At 34.3% G+C, this 21,042-nt stretch overlaps 1 pseudogene; it reads right to left on the bottom strand.

The window, feature by feature from the left end:
* Nucleotides 1–19,835, bottom strand: part of LOC105086659 (vasculin-like) — a 31,606-nt pseudogene extending 11,771 nt beyond the window's left edge.
* Between the last annotated feature and the right edge of the window lie 1,207 nt (nucleotides 19,836–21,042).

Genomic DNA, 21,042 nt, shown 5'->3' with positions numbered 1-21,042 from the left:
TGGTAGGCACAGCACAGGATGTGTTCCCCACTCTCAGCACAGTCAATGCTAGTCAAAGTAGTTGTAGTGAGTGCTCTAGTCTGGGTCTTTGAGATCCTATATTTGAAACCCAGTTTGTTACTATGAACTTAGTGGTTCTGAATCTAAGAATTGAAGTGCTCTATTAAACTGTGAAGGGTGGCACATTTGGCTAAAGGCACTTGGAAAAAAGTAAATATAAGCAAGGTATTCTAATCTAATCTTTTCATTATGAAAATGAGATAAAAACTCCAGTGTGAAAGATGCCCTCCCTAAACTAGGAAAAAAAGAAACATTCTTTGAAAGGGAGCCACTCACAGATGAGATAATTGTGTACAAAATAATTGTACAACACTTATTTTAAAATATTCTTGTTAAAATAATTCCTATCTTATTTTAGCATTCCTCATTTAGTTTAGTTACTTTTCCACAATTGCTTCTTTGTGTTCAACATATTATAAAGCATTTAGGTTTTACCATTTCTTTAGGTCTTCATTTCCTTATAAAAGCTTCCATATCATTTAAAGCATATATTACTTTCTATGTTTTTCTCCTGTTAATCTGTTGTCTTATTTCAACTTAATTCTCTGAGCCAGTTGATAAGAGGATATAGGTTTCCTATGTCAAGAGAATAACAGGCAAGAAAATAAGTTATGATCCTGGAAGGAGTAACTAATATGAGATTGTTGTAGTTTAATGTGATCAAGAAAAAATGTATCTGGAACTCAGGTAATCCTCTTGAACTTATCTTGGAACTTCTCTGCTCAATTGAAAAATAAATAAACATACAGCAGTCACAACCTGAGAGGCTATGGTGATCAGAGTTCTAGGTGTCACAGAAATGGGAATTCTGGATCTCTCTCCCCAATCAAGGGAAGCAAAAGCAAAAATAAACAAATGAAACTACATTTAACTAAAAAGCTTTTCCACACAGAAGGAAACTATTAACAAACAAAAATGAAAAGACAGCTTACTGGATAGGAAAAGATATTGGTGAAGATAATTGATAATTATTATCCAAAATATAAAATGAATTTACACAAATCAACACACACACACACACACACATAAAACAACCCAGTTGAAAAATGGGCAGAGGGTCTGAATAGACATTTTTGCAAAGGATATGTACATATAGCCAACACACACATTAAAAGACTGTCAACATCACTAATCATCAGGGAAAAGCAAATCAAACCACCTCACACCTCTTACAATGGTTATTATCAAAAAGACATCAAAACATTGTTAGCAAACATGTGAAGAAGAGGAAGCCTCTTTGCTAATCATTATGGAGGTTACTAAGAAAACTAAAAACAAATAAAATAAAAAATAATAACACAGAGATTCAAAAAGTCTTAAAAGAATATTACAGTTATATGCCCAAAAAATGGACAACTTAGGAGTAATGGACAAATTTCTAGAATCATACAACCTTCTAAAACTGAATCAAGAAGAAAAAACAATGTGAACAAACCAGTTACTGGTAGTGAAATTGAATTTGGAATCAAAACATTACCAGGAAGTGAAAGTCCAGGGCCAACTGGCTTCATAGGGGAATCCCACCAATCATAAAAAAGAACTAATGCCCATCTTTCTCAAACAATTCAAAAAAAAAAAAAAACTGAAGAAGAGAGAACACTCCCAAATTTATTATGTGAAGCCACCATTATTACACTGATATCAAAACCAGAAAAAAACACCAAAAAAAAAAAAGGGAAAAATACAGGCCAATATCCTTGATAATATAAATGCAAAAATCCTCAACAAAACATTAGCAAATCAAATCCAACAATATATAAAAAGGATCATACACTGTGATCAAGTTGGATTTACTCTAGTGTCACAAGGATAGTTCACAAATCAATCAATGTGATACACCACATTAACAAAAGGAAGGATATACATCACATAATTATCTCAATATATGCAGAATAAGCTTTTGACAGAATTCAACATCCATTCATAATTTAAATAAAAGCTCTCACTAAACGGGCATTAAGGGAATATATTTGAATATAATAAAGGTCATTTATGATATATCCACAGCCAACATAGTATTCAGTGGTGAAAATCTGAAAGCCTTTTCTCTAAATTCAGGAAGAAGACAAAAAGTCTAAAAAGAAAAAAGTGTTGGAGAGGATGTGGAGAAAAGGGAATCTTTGTATACTGTTGGTTGGAATGTAAATTGTCACAGTCTCTGTGGAAAAAAGTATGGAAATACCAAACTTACCTTGATCATCATTTTGTAATGCATAGAATAATCAAGTCACTATGTTGTACACTTGTAACTAACATAGCTTAAATATACTTCAAAAATGCTGTAAGGTGTTAACTGTAGGAGTTGCACTGGGTGCATCATCCAGATCCTCCCTTTTTAAAATAAAGGCATTGATTCCCCAGGGCCAGCAGCATGACATGCTGACGGTTCACGGCAGAATATTTCCCCAGCAGTTACCCCAGTCTAAGGTACTTCTTTGATCAAAGACATGGTCCCTTCAGTGAGCAGCTGTAAAAATGGTTGATCTATATAAAGAGGTACAAATTATGTCTCCCTTTCTTTCATTTAAATCTGAAGTGGTCTCTGGGAGACCAGCTGATGCCAACTGAGAAGAATTATTTGAAAAAAAAATAGAACTCAACTTCTCTATTTGCCCTTTCCTGTCCTTCTCAGTGGGTTCTTTCTGAGAACACTATCCATTCAACTTATCTACACAAATTTCCATCTTAGTGTTTGTTTCCCAAATCTACAACCTGTTGGAATAATGCTGTGAGAATGAAATAGTACACCATAATATCTGAAGTTTTTAAAGTTTTCAGTGTAAGATGTTGATGTAGGAAGATACTGAATTTATCTACTCCTAAAGATACACTGAATCTACAGTTATATGTGAAATAATTTCTTCTAGAAAAAACCGTAAGACTATTAGGTAGTTAGATAAGTGGAGGCACAAGGCAGATAGGTGGAAAAGAGGGAGGATGGTCCAAAAGATGGAAGTATGTCCCACCTCCAGCATAAAAAGACTTTACTTCTTCTAAATAAGTGCCCACAAGAAACCAGTTAAAACCCTACAGCTATGACTGTGAGGTAGCAGAAAGGACTTGACCGGGCATCACCCAATGTTCACTGTGTTATAATTAACATTGTAATTTAGGGTCCCCCATGGGTTTTTCTGCATACATCATGGTAAGGACATATGCAAAAGAGACCAAATGTGACTAAGCATTCCAAAGATAAGAGCTGTCAATTGACTAAAAAAAAAACCTCTAAGTGAGGATATAAAAGAAAGAGAAGACAAAAGCCACCAATTTTCCTTCCTTGAATCAGCCCACCTCTCATTCCTGGAGGTGTACTTTTCCTTTCTTAAATAAATCTTTTAAAAATATTTTTGCTACACAATGATTTCCATCTTCCATATATAAATCTTATCTTTCAGGCAAAACAAGAACTGGCATCTTTACCTTTTGGGGTAACAAGACTAATTAAGAAACTCCAGTAAACTGGATAAATACAAAACAAACAAACAAACAAACACATTATCAAAGCTGATTGAAGAAGCTGAGTCTCATCATAAACCCCATTCCCAAAGTAGTGACCTATAATCAGAAGGAAACTGAAAACCCTGAGCTTCTCCCTGAGGAATGAAAGGTATAAATACTACATCAGGCACCCCAAATTTTAAGATCTCCACCTGAGAGACTAGCCCACAAAAATTGTAACTTTCAAAAACAATGGGGTTTGATGTCCACAAGACCCACATGGCTATAGTGAGAAACAGTTAAAGGAACATTGTGTGGACTTACCCACCCCAAGGTTCAGTGCAGCAGAAGCCAATTTAAAGGTGCCCAGACTTTCTGTGAAAGAGGCTCATTTTCTTATTTAAAGTGATGGCCTTAAATTGAGGGACTTACTGAAATACTCTCCAGGGACAGAGGCTGTCAAGCACCTTTTTATTCTCTCTCTGACTTGCTCCTGCTGACAAGTGCCATCTTTGCATTTCCCTTGTGCTGATTTCCAGAGCTCCAGTATCTTCTGGAGGGATATTTTACTAGCATTGATGACGAATCTTTTGCAGCTGACACCCAGGGGATGCCCCCTCATTAGCCTAGCTCTGTTGGCCAGCAGGGCTTGTGATTCTGGATCTTATGGAACTGTAACAATCTGAGATAGTTCCTAGCTTGCTGCTATCCCTACAGATAACAGACTGTAACACACTCCTCTGTGAAACCGGCGTATTTCCTTATCCTGGAGTTTCCATCTAAGGGGAGGCCTTCTGTTATGGTACATAATTAGGGGCCTACTGAGCTGTTCTCAGGGAATAAAGGATGGTGGATGTCATTTTAGAAATCTCCCTCTACCTCACTCCAGCACACTAGTATCTCCTACAGAGGATCTTATACCACCCAAATTGAGTGGCTGCTGTCTATGTGAGATAGGAGGCAAAGGGACAGGGCACAGCCATTCAAGGAATGGTGCAGCAATTAAGATTAAACTGGTAGAAGATTCAACTTGCATTAGGCCTTGAGGCATAAGATGGTGAGATATTTTATTTCTAGTAGAACTTGAGCTTCATTATATGCCCATTGTAATATATTAACATGGTGAATGACATGCCCAAAGGCACCATAACAGTTCTGAGGCTAACCATAAAAGGTCAAAGAGTGGGCAATGGCCACCTTCCTGGGAATCCCAGCCACTTCCCCAGGGTAGTTAAAATGGTCTGCCCACTTGTTAGCATATGAAGCTACAGAGCACATAAAAACAGGCAACATGGGGATTTGTGGCTGCCTCTCACTCCTTCATTTTCAGAGATGGCCCACACACTATCTGTGGAGTCTGTAACTACTTTTACTCTAATCTGAGCACCCAATACCTTGTGGCCTTTCTCTTGCCTTTTGAAACAGCCTACACTCTATGCAGTATGTATCTCTCTAAATAAATCTACCTTTACTCAACTGTGGCTTGCTCTTGAATTATTTCCTGCATAAAGGTAAGGATCCACAATTGATGGGGCACATGCCCAGGGACTCAACTGAGACCTGGCTTTTCTCACACCCCAGATCCATTTTTCCTGCATCAAGTGGACATCTCTAGATTACTGGCTTTGGTGATCAATGAGGTGTGTGTTCCTGGGTCCCATGGAATTGTAACAAAAAGGGAGTTCTTGGCTGGCTACCATCATCAGGGTACACAAGAGTATACACTCTTTCTCTGAAAGAGGCCTATTAGCTTATCTTCATAGCTGTGGCCTGAGGAGCAGGCTTCTACTTAAACACATAATCAAAAGCCTACTGTAACCCTCTCCAGAAACCTTGAAAGTCAGGCACAATATTCACATTATTCCTCGACTGCCTCAAAAGTGCCATTATCTCCCAGGGAAGAGCTTGTTCACAAGTGTATTTGCCCAGGATTTTATATCTGGTTCCCTGACTTATGTGGCTGCTGCCTAAGGAAAGCCCATTCTTCACCTGTTTTGGTGGCCAATGGGGCTTGCACCTCTGGGTCCCTTAGTACTGTAAATAACAGAGAAACAGATTTTGACTGGCAACAGTCCCCAGGGAACAGTGCAAACAGCAGGCTGAAACACCTCATTCTTTCTGTGAAAGACGAATATTTGCTTGCCTAGATATTTGACCTAAGATGAAGGCATCTGGTTTGACATAGATCTAGAGGCCTTCTGAAGGTTTCCCAAGGATGTAGGCTGGTAGGTACTATCTTTTTGCTCGCTCTCTCTCTGTTTCACTCTAGGTTGCTGGTTTCTCCCAAGGAAGAATCTTTAACACTCATTTGGCAAGGCAATTACTGGAACTCTTTTCCAGGGGACAAGTCTACATTATCTAATTCTGGCCAGTGGAATTTAGGCTTATGGTCTCATGGGATTACACATACTTATATATTTTTAAGAGCTGCTGCCTGAGGGGTTCTGGCTTTCATTCAGCTTGAATCTAGGTGTTGACTGAGATTCTCCCCTCTGGGACACTGACAGCTCTTGACATACTCTCAACTCCTGGGAACCACTAAAAATAAAATAAGCTACCTAGACAATAACAACATTCTGAAAACAATCAAAAGTTAGGGTAGAATTGAACTATAAGTTTATCTCCTATATGAGGTCATCCCTCAAGACTAAGAGGTAACTCTTTTATCTTAATACACATAACCAAACCATATAATTAAGGAAAGTAAGAAACAGAGGGATATGTTTTTAAAAAGGTAAAACCTCAAAAAATTCTCCATGAAACAAAGGCAAGTGATATTTCTGATAAAGAGTTCAAGTTATTGGTCATAAAGATGATTACCAATCTTGGAAGAAAAAACAAGAAGGTATAAACACATGTGAAAATGTCAGCAAAGATAAAGAAAATAAGAAATTGCAAAATAGAAGTCACAGCTGAAGAACACAAAAACTGAACTGAAAAATACACTACACAGGTTCAACAGACTATATTAAACAGACCAAAGAATCAGTGAAATCAAAGACAAGGCAATGGAAATCATCCAATTAACAGCAAAAATAGGCAGCAGGAGGGGATAAGGGACTTATGGGACATCATTGGGCAAATCAGCATTTGCATTATAGGAGTTCTAAAAGGAGAAGAGAGAAGAAAGGGGCTTTTTAAAAAAATTATATGGCTACAAACTCCTCTAATCAGAAATTAGACTTGAACATAAGATACAAAACAATAGAATTCTTAGACGAAAACATTGGCAGTAAGCTCCTTGACGTCAGTCTGGGTGATGATATTTTTTATGATTTGACACCACAAGTAAAGACAATAAAGCAAAAGTCAGCAATTGAGACTACGTCAAAGTAAAATATTTCTGCACAGGAAAGAAAACCATCAACAAAATGAAAAGGCAACCTACAAAATAGAAAGAACTTGCAAATTGTAACTAAGTTAATATCCAAAATATATAAAGAATTCATCTATCTCAATAGCAAAAAGAAATCCAATTTAGAAAATGGGTGGAATAGCTGAATAAACATTTTTCCTAAGACAAAGAAATAGTCAAAAGATATTAAAAAGTATTTAACATCACTAATCACCAGGGAAATGCAAATCAAAACCACAATAAGATATTACCTCACATCTGTTAAAATGGCTATTGTCAAAGAGTCAAGGAATACCAAGTGCTGGTGTGAATGTGGAGAAAAGGGAACCCCTGTGCACTGTTGGTGCCATAAAAAGGGAAATCTTGCCATTTGTGACAACATGGGTAGATTCTGAGGGCATTACGCTCAGTTAAATAAGTCAGGAAAAGAAAGCAAATGCTGTACAATCTCATGTACATGAAGAATGTAAACAAACAAACGAAGCTCATAATACAAAGAACAGATTGGTCATTGTTAGAGGTGGAGGCAGTGTGAGGAAAATGTGCTATGGGGATCAAAAGGTACAAACTTCTAGTTATAAAATAAATGTCATGGAATATAATGTACAGCATGGTGACTACACTTAACGATATGGTACTGCATGTTTGAAAATTCCTAAGAGAGTAGATATGAAAATTCTTATCACAAGTAAAGAAATATTTATAATTATGATGTGATGGATATTAACTAGACATTTCAAAAACCACATTCTTTATATAAAAATGCATAGTAGTGGATTCATTCCAATTAACTGCCTATGATATTTCCAAAGAATGTATAGAGTAACTCCAAGACTTAGTTAAGTATTTAGTGTATTTACATTCATTTGATTTTACTTTGATTTGAAAAGTCCATCATGTGAAAGTAGAGACATTTAGTTGAATGACATTTCATACAAGGACATGTCAATTTTTGACCTTTTGTATTGAAAATATCTTAACACTCTGTGGGCTTTTGAGAAGAAGAATAGCTACAGTATTAAAAAATTCTAATATATCTTGCTCTGTTATATTTGAATTGCCATGCTTACTACTGACAAAATATTTTATGAGAAAACAAACAGAATAACTCATAAAAGCCAATTATATATATGAATGACATCTACTATATAGAATAGTAAAAATATAAATTAAACATGTGCCATATTTTAGCATATTTTAATTTGTGCAGATTTATTTTTTCAATTTGACAATATTGTATGCATTTTAGAGACATAATGGTTTAATTCTTATTTTTAAACTCACAGTTATATTATTCATTGTTACTATAATTTATGAAATATAAGTTGAATGTTCCCACTTAGGGAATCGTAGTGTTTGTAGAGACAGAAAATTTAAATCAGAACAATTAGATCTTACTTGAATTATTCAAAGCATATGAATCCATATTTACATAGAAATTACTTAAAATTCCTTTCTAGGAAATTAGTATTCTTAAAGAAAATATCCACACTCTAAAATGGTTAGTCTGTATGTTCCTTTCAGAAACAGTTCATTTAAAAGAAAATGAATAGATACATTGTCAACAAACAATTTTAAATTATTTATTCAAAATCTATCATGTTTCTACCAAGATTTCCATAATTTAAAAGTTGGATATATGTCTATAATCTTCCTACTCTGGACCCAAGATGCACTTACTGAAATACTGACAACATAGAAAATGCACAATTAGAATACTACCACACAATTAGAATACTACCATCATGGAACTGGTATTCTCATATAGCTAAAACAGTTAAGGACTATAAGTGAAATATAATAGTCACAAGATAGGTGAAATATCCCCAAAAGACTGACCATCCAGATTCTATATTTCTTAATGTTTGGTAACAACTGAAATACACACAAGCCAGTCTTCTCAGTCATTTCTAGTTCAGGTGCTTTTTACTGTGTTATATGGTACCAAATTTCCAATCCTTGCTACTGTTCATATGGACCTAGATTGCAGGAACTTATTACAAATTCTGTGTTACTCCTTAATATAAAGTTAAGCTGGAAAGAGTTGCTATTTTAATAATCAAAATACATTATATAATAACAATTTAGAATTTAAAATCAGGTGAAATAAAGAATATATATTGATTTAATAAATTTTTAGTACCTTTCATCTTTATAATATTTACTCATATAATAGTGAATAGTAGACTGTAAATCTTAGTTATATACATCATTATCCATGATACTTATTTTTCATCACACTATTAAAAGTATTACCTAGAGTTATACAATGATAATTTTGAATGTTTTAAGTTTATGGAAAACAGCTAAAGTGTATAAGAGAAAAATAGAGAAAAGGGGAAAAATCTGAACTGTTTTGTGACAGTGAAATGATTGCAGAAAAATAGAGAATAAAGTTATAAATTTATGAATAAATTGAAAGAAGCATATCATTCTGAAGAAATATGAGGGAAACCTTTAAGTGCAGTGTATTCAGTGTGCAAGGTGTAAGCCACAGAACAATTGTTAGAACTGATGAGGTCTGGCCTTTCAAAGCATTCAATATCAGAGTGAGAACACTGCTGTTATCTTTTAAAAAGACAATGGAGTTGGACAATTCCATTGTTGATAGTACACTTTTCCTCAAAAAATATGCAACAAAACATTTGTTCAGAAGGCATAAAAAATTACTACTTAGATTGTCTATATAAATCTAAATGTCTATCAATTACATCTTTTGGGGGGAATTCATAATTTTAACTTTTCTTTTTGTACCTTTAAATCAGGTCTTAATTCTTAATTTTTTTAGGTCTTAATTTTTGACAGTAGTACTCAAATTGACAAGATGCCCAATATCTGAAAAAAAGATTGCCATATTTGTGTTATTACTTTATTTTCTAGGTAAGTTTGAAATATAATACAGGCTCCTTCAACCCTAGTGATTGACAGATTTGTAAAGGTGTGTGTTTCAGTGTGGGGAAGAGGAATTATCATTTGTTTCTACAAAGGTAAGTTTGTCACTTACTATGTCAGTGAGCAGCAGCTCTTCTTTGAGTTACCCAAATTGTCCAATTTTAGTAGGAAAAGAATTGCAGAGCCTGTGGGTCCATCATGAACACAGCTGGGAAGAATGAATTGGCCATAGTTCAGCGTGGCATTTGCATAGAGAAATTCTTGTAGTTGCATTTGTTTCAGAGAGAAAAAAGTTCATTTAATTGTTGCAGGGAATGACAATTTTGTTGTATATTTTCACTTCCTGACTATTTTAGAACACTAAGTCCTTCAGATAAAAAAATGGAAAAATCACTGAAATAAAAAATATAATAATAAGCATGAACAATTAAATCAATCAGTATGATGTTATGAACTGCTTCATATGGGAATAAAGGGAATCATATGTGCTATCAAGTTCCTTCATACTCAAAAATTCCCATTCAGGTCTCATTTCTGAATTATTGGAGGTAATAATGCATGTCTTCATTTAATGAATGTAGCGCTAAATAATATGTGTAATCAATTAAGCACTGAAAGAATTACATAGTAAAGAAAATAAAAATATATTTTTTAAAGAGCTGGAAACTGATTTTTTATTTATTATTTTATGTAAATATTTGTGAAGGACAAATTATCAAACAAATATGTTCATTTTAAATGCTGTACTGAAATAACAGTCTTTATACGCAACACATGATTAGTCAGGGGCACTACAAAACAGCACTTCTCAAACATTTTACATGGTACATAATATAATAAAAACTTGATCATATTTCATTAAAAAAGTCTCTCTTTTTCATATGTATGATTCTATAAGCTAAAGGGAAATAAAGTTTGTTTTGCACTGATGTCCTTTACTCTCTTACTTTTGAGATCATTACATTCTGGTCAGCTCTATGTACATTATTCTGTGGAAGGATCAATTTTATATCTCTGGGTCAAAAGAAAGCTTTCTGATTCAAATGTTTCCTTTTAATATATTTTTATTGAAGTACAGTCAGCTTACAATGTGTACATTTCTGGTGTGCAGCAAAATACTTTAGTCATATAGGAACATGCATATATTCATTTTCATATTTTTTGACCATAAGTTACTACAAGATACTGAATATAGTTCCCTGTGCTATACAGTATAGAATTGTTTATCTATTTTATGTATAGCAGTTAGTATCTGCAAATCTTGAATTCCCAGTTTATCCTTCCCTACCCCATTCCTCCCCTGGTAACCATAAGTTTGTTTTTTATGTCTGTGAGTCTGTTTCTCTTTTGCAAGTTTGTTTGTCCTTTTTTTTTTTAACATTTCACATACAAGTGATATCATATTTTATTTTTCTCTTTCTGGTTTACTTCGCTTAGAATGGCATTCTCCAGTTCCATTCATGCTGCTGCAAGTAGCATTATTTTACTGTTTTTAATGGCTGAGTAGTATTCCATTGTATAATTATACCACAACTTCTTTATCTAGTCATGTGTTGATGTACTTTAAGTTGTTTCCATGTCTTGGCTATTGTAAATAGTGTTGCTATGAACATTGGAGTGCAGGTTTCTTTTTGAATTAGGGTGCTGGGTCATGTGGTAAGTCTATTTTCAGTCTTTTGAGAAATCTCCATACTGTTCTCCACAATGGTTGCACCAAATGCATTCCCACCAACAGTGTAGGAGGGTTCCCTTTTCTCCACACCCTCTCCAGAATTTATTGTTTGTAGACTTTTGACTTGTGTTTTCCTGTCTTCTAAGTCACTTATTCATTCCTCTGCATTGTCTAGTCTGCTTTTGACTGCCTTTATCTCAGCTTTATCTCAGTCTTTGAGATTTCTGTTTTTAATCGGCTCCTCTTTATAATTTCAATTTCCTTTTCAAAGTATTCTCTGTCTGTTTTCATAGTCTCTTTTATTTCCTTCAGTGCTTTGATCACTCCTTTTTATAAAGTTATGATCTAGTAGACTATCAAGGTCTCTTTTACTGATTGTCCTTTCTGGGGATTTCTCTTATTTTGTTAATTGGGAGTAGCTCTTCTGCTTCTTCATTTTACTTATATCTCTTTAGCATTATGGACTATGGAGTATCAATCATCTACTGTGGTTTTGAAGAGTTTTTTTTTTTTTTTAAAGGATACTTTCCTGTGTAAACTTTGTGCCATAATAATATTGTTCCAAGGTGTGTTTTCAGTATGGATGGTTGCTATGCCTTTTTTCCATGTGTGATGGCTGTTACCCCTTTGATTGGGGTTGTAGCCAAAGTTGTGGTGACTAGAGATTGCCGTGGTTGTTGAGCGGGGTCTCCTTTTCATTCTGTGGTTGTCACAGCCCTGAAAGGGACTGGGCCCTTTTCCCTTTTGTTGAAATGGAGGCTTCCAGACCCATTTCTGTGCTTTGGCGCATAGTAGGTGGGGTTAGAGTGCTTTAAGTACTCTTCATTGACTCTGCCCTTGTCCCCTCTTTAGCTATGGAAATGTCATAGTGCTGCTCTGGTGTCCCCAGGTTCTCTGCCCTCAGAGCTACTAGTGCATTTCTGTTGACTTCTGGGTCTCACACCTGGATCATGGTGCCCTATCAGGTCAACACCTTCCCCAGTACCAATCACTGCTCCTGCATATGCTATGCTGTGCAAACTCCACTGGCTTGTCCAGAGTCCCACAGGTCACCCCATCAGGTCAGTACAATTCTCAGCCCAGTGTCTGATCACTGTAGGTGGGCTCACAGAAAATGGCCACTCCAGCCCTCACCCTTGCTCTGTGCCAGAACTCCACTCCATGCTCATTTATCTTAGAGGCACAGGTCCAGCCTATGAAATTACAGAGCCCCTTGGTATGCATTCAAGTTTCAACCTCACCTCTGACTAGGAGATGGGAATATGGTGGCTATGGTCAAGCCCTACCCATCTTCACCCAAGAATGAGCCAGCAATGGTGCCACAAGTTCTGTGGAGACAAAGGCTAGGGCCCAGCTCTTTTGTGTCCCTCCCCTCAATGTGCACTCACAGTATTGCCTTCTTTCTTTATTTCTTTCTTTTTTAAATGAGGTACCCAGGCTATTCTGTTCTGTATACACTCCCAGCCATGGTGCACTGTGTACTCCAATCTCCTGAGGTTGCCTGTGTACAGTAGGCCCCAGTCCTCCACCTGGCTCAGACAGCCATCCAGGCCTATCCCTGCTGGCTGGCATCTAGCACTGGGTGTAGCTCAGGGAACTTTTGTGCCCATTTCACTTAGTTCTTTTATTCAAGGGCTGCTCTGCACAGATCTGAGCCTCAGAGGTTCCCTCTCTGTCCCCACTGACCTCTCCATGCAGACAGGGAGTTCCAGATTAAGAATGCTAATTTATCTCTACTCAACTAGTTGATTACTCTAAAGAATACTAAGAAACTTTATTATTTTCCTAAATAATAGTTCATTTCCTGATATCACTTTTTTTTAACATTTTTTATTGAGTTATAATCATTTTACAATGTTGTGTCAAATTCCAGTGTAGAGCACAACTGATATCACTTGATGAGGTTGTTTGTTGTTTTTGAGTGCCATTATGATTTCATGGGTTTTAACATTTTATGTGTTTAAATCCAACATTTTTTATCCCTGTTGATGCTTAAACGTAGCCAAATTTATCTCATGAAAACTTATTTAATTTGATTCCTGAATCCTGTTGACATGACTCTTGTAAATTTTCAGTTTCTTTCCATAAAATCTTTCTTTTGATATGAGAGAATGTTCCCAAATTATTTTGTACACTTTCTTCTCATGTCTGAAATCCAAGAATTGCTAAGTTAATCAGATGAGAAATGATATTTAGGGGTTACAGTGTGGACCTTAGTGGTGCTTTTTCCCTTTGGTTTTGTCAGTGCTTCTAGGCCTCTTCAAGGAAGAGAACTAGGAAATACGTATTAAGTCTAAAATGCATGATTAGTTCAAATGTAAAATTTTAATTCATAACTGTATATGTAATCATTATCTTTTTCTTCCCATATTAAATAGACACCAACATAATTACTCATCTGCATCTCAGAAAAATAGTTTTACATGACTACTAGCAATGTGACTCTATAATTTGTCTTAACCTCCCTTTCTTACACATTTAAGACAATCTTGCCAAGAACCACAGCCTAATAATTTTATTTCAAAGTCACTTGAATTTTTTCCTATATTTGTGGTTATTCTATTAATAAAATACATTTGTGTAACTTTTCTTTTATAAAGATGTTACTCTTGGAAATTTTAATTTTCTTTTAAAACTTTGGAAAATGAACTGTATTGTTTTAAAGACAATTTTATAAAATATAGTACATCCAAGGAATCTACATTTTTATACTAAAGCCTTTATTTAAGTACATGTGTATACATACACACACTATAGCTTTCAAAATAAATTTTTACTCAGACACCTGTGTGGATACAAAATATCTAAGAAAAAAATCCATAGACTAGAATCATCTCATTAGTTACTCTTTTAGAGAACAGATAATGCTCTCTAATGTATCTTAACATATATGTGAATCAGAAATTGTCACAATATTTTCAAAAGCTATCATAACCAAATGAAGAATCTTTGTGCTTTAACAAGGAATCTCCTCATTAGGTAATTGTTAATCTATCTCCTTATGTTATATTAGGTTTTAAATATATATTCTAAACATCTAATCAATTTGCAATTGATTTGTTAGATCTTTGAGTTAGCTTTTTTTTTTTTTTCTATCATGAATACTAGAGCATTTTAAACTAACATGTACTTCTTTTTCCTATTAAAAGAGGTTTTTCTTTAAAAATAGGAGATTTATTTTGGGTCTCTGTGGGAATGTATATACTGGGAAAAAAAGAAATTTCTTCTAGTATCTAAAATATTATTTTAAATATGAAAAGCAGTTGGAGTTAGAATTAATTAATGATCTGGCCTTTAATTTTTAACAGTTTTTAAAATACCAATCAATGTTTTCAAGTTCTTAGAGGTTTCAATTATTTTTAAAATTAGAAACAGCTGAATATCAAACTATTGATCTTTGATATTTAAAACAAATAAATGTGAAGTATTAGAAGAGAACTTCTTTTTTTCCCAGAGTTATGTGATCTTGTACTGACTTCATGATATTTAGCCATAAGTTTAAATTAAAATCTAAGTATCCTGAAGACTCAAAATATTTTAAGATACAGATCATGAGTAAAGAGTATGGAATGCTTTTACCACCTTCCCCATTTAGACAATATTAGTTTGATAAGAAGAATTAATTCACTAAACAATTTGTTTATTAGATCTAGTAGAAAGACAATTCTGATAGAGGTACAGAAAACCTTGAATAGCCAAAAATATAGAAAATTTCGCAAGTCCCTAAACAACAAGTTTTATAATTTATCACTGGACTAAAGTAATCTATCAGCAAACTGGAAATGTAGAACTTTTAAGACTGAGAACCAAAAAGATAATAATAATGGTAAATAAGTTGCATTTATTTTAAGACTATAATATCTTACTATTTTATCAGTATGTTATCAAAAACTAATTCTGTCTTATCTTGGTATGTCAGTCCCAATCTGAGAACATATACTTTTCCACCCAAGTCTGAAAAACTAAATACTGTACTCTTTTGGAAACTATATAGAAATAAATTTCTATGTAAATACATGAAGATTCATATAAATAAATAATTAGTGAAAATAAAACTCTTATTTATATACTTATAAGTTCATAAAACATCCAAAACTGATGTCTTGCAGTGACTAAAGATGAGTTTCTAGTACACTTAACTCTTCTATTCAATAGGTAAAACACAGATAGAAATATTTTATAGTAAAATGTAATCTCACAGTAATAAAAAGTAATCATTCTTTTGATATAGCCCTGATTTACATAAGATAAAAAAGATAAAGTTTATCATAAAGGCTGCTATATAAAATTGTATAAAAATGAAAAATTAATATCTGAATTGTACAATTTTTAAAGATTTTTTATGATTTGAAAATATTATTTATTAGCTTGAAATATTATTTTGTCTATTTCTCTCTCTATATATATTTAGATAGGTATCTTTTAACTTATAGAAAAATTGATGCCATGGGCTAAACACATGACCTTAATCAATAAGTTTCACTTCATGGTTCTTAGCAGAAGCTTGGATACTGAAAGATACCACTTTTCCTGAGTTTAGCCTGTTCACCATCTCAAAGAGATAGGAGTTGTCATCTAGCTGAATGTGGCTCAAGAATAAACAGACTGCTATGCTGCTTTTCTGTTCAACAGCCTCATCACAAATGACAGGTTCAACTTAGTGCAGACTTTTGTGCTTGTCAGAATAGAAATCTACAAAAACTTAGACAAATACCATAATGAAAGCAGAGATAGAATCTGTAAAGTTCATAGACAGTGCTTTGGATAAAAGAAGTCACAATTTACTGCCTTTTGACATCTTCCTACAAATTGACCATGAAAGTTGTTTCCATGGTGATTTTACATTGAGCCATGACCTCTTATTCTCTTAGCATTTTGGGTCAATCTTTCAATTTAATATAAACTTTGAGATATGTGTTATTATGGATAATGTGGTATTTAGTTTGCAGGGTTTTATTAAACTCATTTTGATAATCCAAGTTAAAGAAATGGGGGCAAGAAATAGCTTAGTTGTTTTCAGTGTTAAAAAAGAAATATTAAAGAATTTGATATTTTATACTTAGTTCATTCAAAATAGCTGTGAGACCTTGAAAATGTCAAGTCATCTATCTGGAATCAGGTTTCTATTTCACTGACAGTATGTTTTATTATATCTGTAACATCTGCAACAAATCTTCCAAATTAAAAATTATGAAGTGTTATGACATGAATAGTTTTTCTTTTTCAAACATGCTTGTTATATATGTTTGTTGACTTAAATTCCCTTGAATAACAGAAACTCACATGCTGAAATATTTGATAACAGTCATCAGACAAATAAACAGCAATTTGGTCACTTGCATTAGAATAAGAAATAGGCCATAATATCAAAGGATAAATTGATTCAAACCCCATCACCATGTGTGCCTGAGAAAGTTGAAAGATAGTCAAATGCAGGATTAATATGAAAGAATGTATCTGAGGCCAAAGCTAAAATAATAGCACAGAAAGTAAAATAAACAAAATGGAAATAAATCAACAATTAGATAACTGAAAAATGGCATGGTTTCTGACAATGTAGATGAGATGATGCACTCTGAATGCTGTATTAAACTTAGGATAATAGAGTCCAGAAAGTCATTTTATAAGGTTTTGAAGAATAGAGATTTGCATATTATATTTGAAATTGAAGCATAGAATTGAATTGTATGAGTTCATTTTGTTCTTGTTCCCCTCTCCCATCTTTTATGATTTTGATATTTTTATTTTTATTTACATTTTCATGTTTATTCTCCTGCAATTCACTGTAGTTCTTGCATTTCCAATTATGGTTTTCTCATTTCTATAGCTTCCTGGTTCTTTTCGATTTAGAGTAAAGTAATCCTCCATTAAGGGAGCACATATTTAATCATTTTCACTATCTTCTTGACAGTCCATCTCCTTTAACAACCTTTTCTGAGCTAGATGGCTCTCATCTGCATGTTCCTCTTCTACTCTGTCCCTTTTCAAAACTTTCAAAAATTTACTCTTCTTATCAGTGTGCATGCATGTCAATTTGGTTAGGCAAGGCTGCTGATTAAGTTTGTCAACAGATGAAGAGGAATTTGAGTGATTACACTCTTTAATTGAAATTGTTGATGGGCTAAAATTCTTGGCAGTTGATTTAAAAGTATTGAAGTCACTAACACCATACATAGACTCATGAGGGAAAGAAGTCCCAACTTTATTTTCTTTAGTTTGGCTTTTCCATTGTGTAGGTTTTGCAGGTAGAGCAACAGGTTTAGGGACTAAGCCTTTATAAACACTTGGACCAGCCCCATTCTTAACTGCCTGTGATAGAAAATTTCTTACTACTGGAAATCCAGATAGCTGTAAGTCTTTCATATTACTTTTCTTAATGACCAGCATTCTTTGAGTTCTAGATTCAGGATTCAGGAGATATTCTTGAAAGAAGTAGCACTGGAAAAGCTCTACTGAAGTCCATCCTAAAATTCTCATGTCTTCCACAGGAAAATGGCTATTTTAAATATTGCAATGAGGAAAATAATATTTGGGAACCCAGGGTGTAAACTGAGAAAGGAACAGAGAAGTGTAATACAATGAAAGTTTCAACATATTCCTATGGAAAGTACTGGGAATTTAACAATTAACCAAGCCACAATTGACCATTTTTTCTGATACAAACACACTTTTTAGTTCACCTAAGACACAATAAAGAGCACATCTTCCTTTGAAAGATCTTTTCAACTATTGCTCAAAATCCTTAGATCAACCCCCATATATCTGCAGCTAGAGATTTGTTCTGATTTGTTTCTCTCTCATATTCAGGATTTAAAGGCAGAAAATACTCAGCCTCAAACTGTTTGAGTTCTCTCTCATCTTCTTTACTCCCATTTCATTGTCAGATATGTTGTTTGCATGTAGTCCTTGGCTTTTTCCAGAATGGAAAATACTGTTATGAGAATAGGAACTTCCACCATGGTATCTCCCTTGATGATTTATGTTTTCAGTACCATTTATTCCATGTGTAAACCATTCTTTTATTTTTTTCCTTTCCTTCCAAAGTTACCTCCATCAGGACATCCAATACCATAATCAAAGCCATCTGAAGAGTTGTGTCATTGATTAGTCACATCATAATGATTTTCTGTCCCTGAAACATTTTCAGAATACTTTTCAAAATTCAGTGATGACTCTGTTGATGATGGTGGGGTAGGAAAATTAAATGAGTCTGGAGCAAAGTCATGCTGTGCCGCTTAGGTCCGGTCTCTCCAACTCAATGAAACAAGACTTCAACACTTCATGGCAAGTCCAAATTCCAACAGGACTGAACAAGAAGGTGTTGGGTTTTACTCTGTAATCTTTGTTTTCCAGGTTTTTTAAAAAATGTTGTATCCTCTGAAATAATATCCAAGTTCTCTGAAGATACTCAGTCTATGACTATTTGACATAGAGTTATTTCAATGAGTTACCCATACTTCTGTTTTAAAGTTCTATTTCCAGAATTAGCCAAGTTCCTTGAATTTAAAATTTTAAAGTCTTCTTTATTACTTCATGTACTTGCTACTATTATACTTATCAACTCCAGTTGAAATATCCAATTTATAAGCCAAAAAGCAAAAACAAAAAGAACATTTCACGTCTGAAAAGCATTTCTAAACATCAGCATAAACCGAGATACATAGCCATCTCAGTACTACCATGGGGCTGGGAAACTACAACATCATAAACTTTGATGTAAATAAAACATAAAAGGGAAAATTATATATTCATTCAATGTCTTCATTTAGATAAGTTGTCACAATTTGATGTGAAAAGGGCTGATGTCAAAAATTCCTAAAACTTTTGATAAAAATAAAAATAAACTGCCATGAAACTTCAGCAATATTTAAATAGTAATTTGAAACTGCTGAAACTACTTAGTACACCAATCAAACATATCTTACAGTTCTGGCTGAAGAACACCAACCATAAGGGAGGGGTAGGGGAACAAAAAATACTACCAGCTGAAATACTTTACCCAGTTATATATCTGTCTGAAACAAAATACTGAAGAAATGCCTGGTTTTCTTTTTAAGTAGTTTGTAGAATTGTTCATTACTATCAATTCACTTCAGAGATGATTCTTGTCAAGTTTAATAAACTTCTGGGGCAAAATTATCCAAAAACTCTGTAATTCCAAAATTGCCACTTGAAATATCCCAGGATCTTTTACACAAAACTTACAACATGACCTTCATATCTGAATAATTCAATCACCTTCTGCCACACCAGAGGTGCCTCTGGCCTGGAGGTGCCACTGTGCTCAGTCCCAGGAGGAGGTTTTTGATAATTTGAATAACCCCCTTTTATGGCTTTTCCCTCCTCCACAACCAGTCTTGGTCCCCAAATGGTGCTGACCTGATGGGCAATGTTCTGGGCTAAGTCCCTTGAGATCATCACCAAACACACATTTTTGATGGTTGTTATTCTCCCATTTTCATAGACTCCTTTCTATCTAATATGGTCAAGAACAATTACATTTATCTTGTTCTATGACAGTTCTTAAATCTCTTTGATCCTATTTTGCTTTGATTATATTTTGCTAAAAATACCTTGAATTTATAATGATAAACTTTACCTGAATCCTATTTCCCCAGTAAACAGTGATGATTAACATCCACAACATTTATTTTCTAAAATTTTCCTGGTAAGAAATAGCTTACTGCAAAGAACTCTCTTTTCCCATATGACTTAGATGAGACTCATGGATGACCATCTTATTTACCTGTGTTATGGCAGGGTACAGACTCTCTGAGTTCCCATTCACTGTCTTATAAATAATTAGCTAAATAGTTTGTCTCCACTTGCTGAAATTAGCCAGACACTGTGAGACAGAATATATGAAACAGACAATTGTAATACCACATATAAAATTACCACATATAAAATAAATCTCTGACCAACAATCTGTAGCAATGAGTCTAGGAAGACAGTCTGCCAACTGCAGTAACTAGCCTAGGAAAACAATTCATTATGTATAACTCAGATTTATGGGAAATCAGACTATCTCTCACAAAATAGTCCAGAAAGCCAAACAATATCCCCTGTTACAATTGGTCCTACACAGCCAGAACTTGATTAATAACTGAAAGTTTCCCTATATAGAACCAAAGAGAGAAAGCCAAATATGCACCCAAAACCCATGACATGTAATGCCTCGTTTCTAGTTATTCTGATTACAGCATTCCAATGCCAGTAGTCTGAAATCAGGGCCTAACTGAAGCCTTCTTTTTTTTCCACAGTAAGATTTTACAATTACCCTATCTACCCTTGTGCCTCTGTCAAATGCAAGTGATTGATAGTGACTGAATCAGTTGCAATGGCAAGCTCTGAATAACCTTTTTTCTGTTCTTATTTGGGTGGTCTTTGTTAACTTTACAAAATAGAGATAAAATTTTCCTACCTGACTCAGATTTCCCCTGTTTAAAAAACAATTTAAACTGTAAAAGCACCCCACCTATAACTTTCTGTTCAAGTAATTCCTATAAAAGTCTAAAGCAGGGGAAGGGCCAAGAAGTTGGAATAGGAGGCTCACAGCTCACCCTTTCCCATAAATGCACCAAAACTGATATCCACTGACCCACCCATCCAATCAGAACACTTG

This window comes from Camelus dromedarius, chromosome 13 (assembly GCF_036321535.1).
Source record: "Camelus dromedarius isolate mCamDro1 chromosome 13, mCamDro1.pat, whole genome shotgun sequence".
Classification (NCBI taxonomy): Eukaryota; Metazoa; Chordata; class Mammalia; order Artiodactyla; family Camelidae; genus Camelus; species Camelus dromedarius.
Note: the sequence above shows the minus strand (reverse complement) of the source record. Positions and strands in the feature narration are given on the sequence as shown.